Source organism: Electrona antarctica (assembly GCF_951216825.1).
Source record: "Electrona antarctica genome assembly, chromosome: 6".
In the NCBI taxonomy this organism is placed as follows: domain Eukaryota; kingdom Metazoa; phylum Chordata; class Actinopteri; order Myctophiformes; family Myctophidae; genus Electrona; species Electrona antarctica.
This window is the reverse complement of record NC_136811.1, coordinates 26,991,476-27,001,475: the sequence shown is the minus strand read 5'-3', so window position 1 is coordinate 27,001,475 and position 10,000 is coordinate 26,991,476.

The following is a 10,000-nucleotide window of genomic DNA, read 5'->3' as shown; positions in this document are numbered from 1 at the left end:
TTTGTGTGTGTGTGTGTGTGTGTGTGTGTGTGTGTGTGTGTGTGTGCACGTGTGCGCGTGCATGCTCGCAGAGTGTCCATCTGTGCTCACCTGTCTAAGTCTGTAATGTTGTGCTGGTGTGCATCTGAGAGGGCTTTTCACACTGTATGCGCATGCTGCATGCGTCCCAACTATACACTGTATGCGCATGCTGCATGCGTCCCAACTACACTGTATGCGCATGCTGCATGCGTCCCAACTATACACTGTATGCGCATGCTGCATGCATCCCAACTACACTGTATGCGCATGCTGCATGCGTCCCAACTATACACTGTATGCGCATGCTGCATGCATCCCAACTACACTGTATGCGCATGCTGCATGCATCCCAACTATACACTGTACGCGCATGCTGCATGCGTCCCAACTACACTGTATGCGCATGCTGCATGCATCCCAACTACACTGTATGCGCATGCTGCATGCATCCCAACTATACACTGTACGCGCATGCTGCATGCGTCCCAACTACACTGCATGCGCATGCTGCATGCATCCCAACTATACACTGTATGCGCATGCTGCATGCATCCCAACTACACTGTATGCGCATGCTGCATGCATCCCAACTATACACTGTACGCGCATGCTGCATGCGTCCCAACTACACTGCATGCGCATGCTGCATGCGTCCCAACTATACACTGTATGCACATGCTGCATGCGTCCCAACTATGCAGTCATGCATAGGCAGGATAATGAGTGTTTGTTTACACATGTACTGTACGTTAATAGTATTTTAAAAGGTGTACAAGGGGACTGTATCATGTCAAGTGTTTTGTAATAATAGTCTTGACTCTGTAATGCAGGGCTTTAATGGCTGGTGAATGGTGATATTTTCTTGTAAACATTCAGCCTCGTCAAGCAGTCACCGGCCCCTCCTTTCCTCCTGTCTCTATTAAAAGAGCAGACACTAGTAAAATTAGGCAGCTGTCTGTGCCCCCCTGCCCCCACCCTCTCTCTCTCTCTCTCTCTCTCTCTCTCTCTCTCTCTCTCTCTCTCTCTCTCTCTCTCTCTCTCTCTCTCTTGTTGTCTCTTTCTCACTCTTCATAAACCTAGCCAGCTGTCTGCCCTCCACCTTTGACCTTGTTTGGCTGAACAATGTGTGTGTGTGTGTGTGTGTGTGTGTGTGTGTGTGTGTGTGTGTGTGTGTGTGTGTGTGTGTGTGTGTGTGTGTGTGTGTGTGCGCGCTCATGTGTGTGCTCATGTGTGTCGGAGGGGGGGGGGGGGGGGGGGGGGGGCTTTCAGCATGACCCCTGACCTTTTGTGAGTGACGAGCTAAAGCTCCTCCACCCACCCATTCTGTCCCTCTGTTTCCTGACTGATAGCCTGTCAGTGAGACACACTTTCTGCCTACATTGTGCGTGCGTGCGTGCGTGCGTGCGTGCGTGCGTGCGTGCGTGCGTGCGTGCGTGTGTGCGTGCAAGCTTAAGGGTCAGAAAGGGGGACACTATCCAGACAAGTTAAAAAATAACAGCTCTTATGGTGGTGGAGTATGTGTGTGCTTATACATGTGTGTGTCTGTATAACAGAAACAGTCAGGTTGGTGTGTGTTTGTGTGTGTGCACGCGTGTGTGTGTATGTATGTATGTATTGGTGTGTGTGTGTAGGCGGAAGAGTATCTGGTAATTATTTAGTCAGGCTTCAACTTTGACCCTGTCTCTTGACCTTCCACATCCTGCCCAACTGGGGAGCAGACAGAAACACACACACACACACACACACACACACACACACACACACACACACACACACACACACACACACACACACACACACACACACACACACACACACACACACACACACACACACACACACACACACACACACACACACTACAATGGGGTCTAGGGGTCTGTGGATGTCAGTTGAGAGTGAATATACATGGCCGGGGGAGCTTGGGACTTTGCAATGTACTGATGTCTGTATAAAGGGAATAACAGAATGATATGACACTCATACATCATGTTAACACAACACTAAAGTACATTAGTAACACATGATAAGCTTATGATCAGACAGGGAATCCAGCAGAGAGAGAGAGAGCGAGAGAGAGAGAGAGAGAGAGAGAGAGAGAGAGAGAGAGAGAGGTGGAGTGGAGTAGAGTAGAGTAGAGAAGAGTTTTCAAAGTGAGACGAAGAGACTGCTTTTATATTCCTGTCTTATTTCTGATCTGGGAATGCAGCCGAGTACACACGATACATATCATTTATATTACATTGTCTGAGAGAGACAGAGCGCAAGACAGGTCTGGAGAGACAAATACACAGACAGGGTCTGGTGAGTCAGACATGTGATCAACAGACAGACAGACAGACAGACAGACAGACAGACAGACAGACAGACAGACAGACAGACAGACAGACAGACAGACAGACAGACAGACAGACAGACAGACAGACAGACAGACAGACAGACAGACAGACAGACAGACAGACAGACAGACAGACAGACAGACAGACAGACAGACAGACAGACAGACAGACAGACAGACAGACAGACAGACAGACAGACAGACAGACAGACAGACAGACAGACAGACAGACAGACAGACAGACAGACAGACAGACAGACAGACAGACAGACAGACAGACAGACAGACAGACAGACAGACAGACAGACAGACAGACAGACAGACAGACAGACAGACAGACAGACAGACAGACAGACAGACAGACAGACAGACAGACAGACAGACAGACAGACAGACAGACAGACAGACAGACAGACAGACAGACAGACAGACAGACAGACAGACAGACAGACAGACAGACAGACAGACAGACAGACAGACAGACAGACAGACAGACAGACAGACAGACAGACAGACAGACAGACAGACAGACAGACAGACAGACAGACAGACAGACAGACAGACAGACAGACAGACAGACAGACAGACAGACAGACAGACAGACAGACAGACAGACAGACAGACAGACAGACAGACAGACAGACAGACAGACAGACAGACAGACAGACAGACAGACAGACAGACAGACAGACAGACAGACAGACAGACAGACAGACAGACAGACAGACAGACAGACAGACAGACAGACAGACAGACAGACAGACAGACAGACAGACAGACAGACAGACAGACAGACAGACAGACAGACAGACAGACAGACAGACAGACAGACAGACAGACAGACAGACAGACAGACAGACAGACAGACAGACAGACAGACAGACAGACAGACAGACAGACAGACAGACAGACAGACAGACAGACAGACAGACAGACAGACAGACAGACAGACAGACAGACAGACAGACAGACAGACAGACAGACAGACAGACAGACAGACAGACAGACAGACAGACAGACAGACAGACAGACAGACAGACAGACAGACAGACAGACAGACAGACAGACAGACAGACAGACAGACAGACAGACAGACAGACAGACAGACAGACAGACAGACAGACAGACAGACAGACAGACAGACAGACAGACAGACAGACAGACAGACAGACAGACAGACAGACAGACAGACAGACAGACAGACAGACAGACAGACAGACAGACAGACAGACAGACAGACAGACAGACAGACAGACAGACAGACAGACAGACAGACAGACAGACAGACAGTGTGCCGAGACAGAGAGGGCCTGTGTGTGTGCGTGCGTGAGAGAAAGAAAGAACAAGTGAGCATTAGAGAAGGAATAGTGTAGCTGTGGGCTCTTTCCCTGCTGGTCATTACATTGTTCTTTTGGTGATAAGATCTACCCAGAGCCTCATATTAGCCCTCATTAAGCCTGCCAAGGCCCTGCCCCGTGGTGTGTGCATGTCCATATGGGTGTTCTGCACTGAAAACTGTGTGTGTGTGTGTGTGTGTGTGTGTGTGTGTGTGTGTGTGTGTGTGTGTGTGTGTGTGTGTGTGTGTCTGTGTGTGTGTGTGTGTGTGTGTGTGCAATTGTGCATGTGTGTGCATGTGTGTGTGTGTGTGTGTGTGTGTGTGTGTGTGTGTGTGTGTGTGTGTGTGTGTGTGTGTGTGTGTGTGTGTGTGTGTGCGCGCGTGCGTGGATGCTTGAATGCATGTGTGAATGTGCGTTTTTGAAAGAATGTGTGTTAGATGGGTTTTTCTGTTCCCTGTTTTACAGCAATAATTGAACAGTAATAACGGTCAATTACCTCTGTTCTCGTCTCTTGGGTAGATTATTTCTCGCCTGATTGGCCCCACTGTGGCCCCTACAGCATGGAGTCTTCAACAGGGGGTCCAGGACCCTTAGGGGGTCCCCAGTTACCGCACGGGCCGCCATATCTTTGTGTGATAGTAACTTTTTGTTTGATTTTGTATTTTACATTAACCACGTGAACCCCTGTATATTCTGGGGCCAGAAAATAGCCAGGTGTAGAGGGAAAAACCAAGTACAGAGGCAGCACATTAACCATATTAATGCAAGGAATGTGGAATTCCGTTTATTTCTCCACCCCCCGCCTGTGCCAGAACGTAAAAATCAGTCTTTCTTTAATGTAATTAAATCCGGTAATTTTTTTCCCCTTTTACTCACATGTTAGACAGCCTCCACACGGATCTGACGTGCACGCGGCCGCGCGGCCGCTTATTACTCTTTTTTCTGCTCAAAATGAGCCAAGAAACATGCGCAGTTGAGACCAGGAAGTTGTACATGACAAATCATAGATATGGCACAAATGGCCCAGCAGATGGCGTGATGCCACTGAAATATGCTCATCATGTCACGTCATTGCATTTTACCTTTTATATTAACGTTTTAACAGCAAGTGGATAAGTAAGTCCCAGCATGGATCATCACACAGACAGTAATGTTGGTCGGACGTGACATATACAAGCATCTCTCCTTTCAGTGGCATCACGCCATCTGCTGGGCCATTTGTGCCATATCTATGATTTGTCATGTACAACTTCCACGTGCTCCTCGTCCTCTTTAAATAGTCCTTGGTTGCCCTGGGATCTCTTCTTCTATACTGTGGTATTTCGTGCATTTGACTGGCACTGGCCTCACGATCCCCGCCTATGGGTCCATAGTGCTGTCAAACACGTCCATGAAGCTATATGAAATATATGAAAAGGTTTAATCCGTGAGACCGCAATAGTAAGGGTCTCTCTCTATCTCAGCTAAGGGGTCCTTGGGCATGAAGAACATTGAAGGCCCCTGCCCTGCAGCATGTGGCCCCTGGCCATGCAAAGCAAGTATGAGGGCTATTTATCTGGACAGTGGTGGACAGTAAAAAAAGTACACTTACAGTTGTTGAGTAGGCCTGCTTAAAACAATGTTTAGCTGTATTTTACTTGAGTATTTGTATGTTTGGATACTAGGAAGGGTGGGAAAGTACATTATTAATTATCCACTTAAACCCTATTTCCAAAATTGTGAACTAGCAGTTCTACAAGCTCACTACGTAAGACCACCACTGATACACCTTTTTGGGGTTGCATCATTTTCTTTATCACTGCATCCCTTCCCTTCATCTAAAGCAAAGCAATTCTATTTTCATCTGTGTGATCATTTTAAAATGCATAGCTTATAATTATGAGTGACATTTAAATGATGGCAAACAATGATCATAAAATACCCTCCAAAATAAAACATAAAGTGCATGTTGGCACATAAGTGCTTCCCCAGTGTTTCCCAAGGCATAAAAAGGTGCCCAATAAAATGTAGTGCTGAATAAAACGCACGCACGCACGCACGCACGCACGCACGCACGCATGCACACACACACACACAAAATAAAAATAAAAAACCTATAAAAATGTAATAAGATTGACGAGGAATACAATAAAAGCACTTGAAAGAACAAACTCATTTATGGTCAGGCTTGAGTTTTGCCTGAGGGGAAAAAGCACTTTTTGGTCTTAACCACTGACACTTTGTGTGAATGGCCTGGCCTGTTTGGAGGATATTGAAGTGTGTTTCTGGCAGTGCATGTATGGGAACTGGGTTGGGAATTTGGGCAGGGTAGTGTTTAAGGTGGAGATACCCAAATCCACAAACACACACAGCTGTCCACATTGACACATTCATTTAATTTCAAGTGGAAAACACAGACTTTTCCTCTCTTTTAGGCTTGTGAAGTGTCGTGCGTCTGGACTCCTGACTTGTTTGTGTAAACAGATGCAGGGAGTGCACAGGGTAATACTATCCTGGTGTTGAGGAGAGTGCACAGGGTAATACTATCCTGGTGTTGAGGAGACTAGGAGAGGTATAGGACAGGGGTCCTCAACTAGAAATGCTGAAGGTCCACAAATAAAAAACAGTCAAACCAAGCTTATACAAATCGGGTCCCATCCAACCAACCAATACTGGGGTGCAGAGTATGAAAATATTTTTTTTCACTTTGACAAATATTCGTTATTCACCTCCAAAAATCCAATTGTGTTCATTCAACTGAATGTGTGAATGTGTCATATTAACAGCCATTAACAGCTAGTGAGCCAGTCAGCGCAACATTGTCATCATGACATGCCGGCCCATAACAGGCACACACCCACACACACACAATCAGTCGATCCACATTCAGAGCGTAAATATTTTTTTTCACTTTGACAAATATTCATTATTCACCTCCGAAAATCCAATTTTGTTCATTCAACTGAATGTGTGAATGTGTCATATTAACAGCCATTAACAGCTAGTGAGCCAGTCAGCGCAACATTGTCATCATGACATACCGGCCCATAACAGGCACACACGCACACACACACAATCAGTCGGTCCACATTCAGAGCGTTAATTGCGTTGAGCGGAGAATTCAACTCGCGGTCGCGGTGACTTTTTTTCTTCTCTTTATTCTATAATTTCTCCAGGGTCCGCAGAGAGGTGTGCCGCGGTCCGGTCGTGGACCGCGCTCCGCCTGTTGAGGACCACTGGTATAGGCCATTCTGTGGGCTCACTGCATGGTGGGCCCCCAAATAATTGACAAAACAACTACGATTTTAATGATAATATATAACAATAATATTTAAAACAAAATAAGTAAAGCATATATCACAGTATGTTTTCTTTAAAACTTTAAAAAGGTGAGAGAAATAATAAGTTAAAGTAGGCCTATACTATGTTAGTTCCATTGATCCAAGACGATCATTAAAATAAATTAAAATAAATCAGCTGCCGTGTCACATTGTCAGGTTGGCCCTCAGGCCCTGATCCAGCCAAACGGTTGAGCCACTGGTATAGATAGTTTAAGACATTGGGATCTCTGTGAAAGCCGTGAGTTTATCACCAAGCATGCCACCGTTCATATTACTGTAAACAGAGTCAGCGTCGAAACTCCAATTGCAAAGTGTGCTTGTTCATGTTATGTCATTTGCAAATCCATATACATGAAATGGATCACTATAAGTTAGGCTACTTAGGTTTTGAGAACAATTGCAATGAAATGTTTGTTACTGACATAAAATAGATAGCTACAGAACAACAACAACAAGTATTTTTACTTGAAGAAATGTTCATGGAGCCCTATATGCCCTGTTTTATACTGCCCCATGCTTTGGTGTGGCGCGTAAATAGCCCAAAAGGACATGACAAGGACAAGGACAAGACAAGTAAAGTGGCACTGGTTAGAGAAGAACTCACTTAGCTTAAAATTCTGGTTCTGAAAATAGTGTCCGTCCCCGGACACCATTTTCAGAACCAGAATTTTAAAGGTCCTTGAGGTTTTATCCACTTTAACCCTATACTGCACTGTTTTCCAAACAGTGGGTCGGGACCATAGAGTTATAAATCATAGAGATGAGACCAGAATACCCCTCCCATACACTTGCATGGAGTTGCTCAACCAGCGCATGAGGCGTTTTCAGCCCTTCTTCCGGGTGGGAAAAGTGGTGGACTCTGCCCATTTTGGGCCTCTCTACGTGATAGAATTGCATTCAATTCAACAGAGCTTTTATGAACGCGCCGGGCCGAAAGTATGAACGAGCACCGCACGTTGTGGGAACCACTGCTATACTATCAGATTTTAAAATCCTCATCATTTTTCGACCACGGTCGACCACGGTGGATTTCACAATGCCACGCCAGACTTCCCGGTCCTTCATTGCCCCCAGATGACATCAGGGAACGACAGTTTTCTACCTCTGGTCTGCTTTGAGGCAGGATTCCAGAGAAGAAGGGAAGATATATAATAACCTCATTGTCAGCTCTGTAGTGGCCAGCAATCTTCTAAACCGGACTAGTGAAGAAACACGGGGAAGGTTGCCGTATAATAGAGAAGTCGATGGGTGGCTCTTCCAAGAGAGATTTTGCGCTCTCATTAGAAGGGGGGTGTAAATGCCATCTAGCTGTTTCTATAATGTCTTCGAAGGTGTCCATGTCTCGTACCCATAGAGTAGAATCAGCTCGACGGTCTACAAGACACGTTCTGATGTTGTAGTTGTAATATTTTCAAAACAAAACATTTTGTTGGAACTTTTTAACACAAATGACACAAAATTCTGGCTCCCTTCTTTTCAGAAGGGGGTCTTCGGTCAAATCCATCTACATTTGGCTTATTGAATATTTGACACAGTTCTTGGCCCATGTGGCAACACTCCCCAAGGTGTGTGTTGTTGTCAGGACTACAGCTATGGGCTTGTTCAATGTCACCTCGCACCAGGCCTCAACCTTGGTGACCTCTCACCTTTGGAAGGGTGACCTTTAACCTTTGGAGAGCCGACCCTTGACCCTGACAGGTCCTAATGGTGAGGAGAGGGCTGCTGGTGACAGGAGGCAGATGGAAACACACGCACGCACACACACACACACACACACACACACACACACACACACACACACACACACACACACACACACACACACACACACACACACACACACACACACACACACACACACACACACACAGTAGGCATGCACACATAGGTCCTCATTCACAACGGCGTTTACGCTCATACCGTTACGTAACGTGAGCGGAGCGTGAGCGGACAGGCATTTACGTGGATTCCCACATTACGTGGGAATTCATGAACTTGAACGTGAACTTGACGGTGACGTCGGATGGTCGGAATCTCCGCTAAAAGCTGCGCCAGCTCAGAGGGTCGTGTACTGCTTGCGTAGATTTATTCAGAAGGCTTTAGTCTTCATTCTGAATCAATTCAAAGTCCCCAAATCTCAGATAAAATATGTAGGCATGTGTCCAAAACATTAGTCAGCTGTCAGCACATAAAAAAATGATAGCTTATATAAAAGCCAAGTATCACTTGGATGCCTAAATGCATGCATTCTAGAGGCAGGTTAGCCTAGAGTCCCATACAGAAACTGCCCCTACAAACCCGACACCTTTTTTATTTATTTATTAGGATATTTCTAGCATGCGCGATTGCGCTGCACTTGACAGCTTTCTACTCGCAGTGCAACGCGTTGTGAGCTTGTAGATCGGCTCTCGCGGACTCGCGCTGCATGTTAAAAAACAAACTCACAATTATAATAAGAACATACACTTATCTGCATTCTGCACTGTACGAATTCATTGGAAAATGAATATAACGGTGCGGTGAGCCCGGCCCGGACAGAACAGATTATTTATATGGTTCACAGACATGCAAGTCCACATTATTGCATCAGCGCGTGCAATTCGGCCAGTCATAGTTTTAAGCCAGTGCACCTTAATTCATTATAATATGGGGAACTTATAGCTAGGCTGTAGGCTACTACATTGATGAGATCAATCAAGTTTGGTGCCAAATGTCCCGCGAAATTCGCGAATCATTTTAATATGACGACATCATCATAAATTAACCTGCACTTAGATCTGACAAAGAGGAGGCTACCCGCCGGGTTGAAATTTTAAATAGCTATAGGCCTACAACAAATCCATTCAACAAATCCATTCTCCACATGGCATTCAGACAGATGACAGTGAGATGATATTAATCTATTCCCCGCATGAATCAATGCAGCTCTGATAAAAACTATCGGATATATGTTTTACCTCTGCAAAGGTGTGAGTGAGCAATTG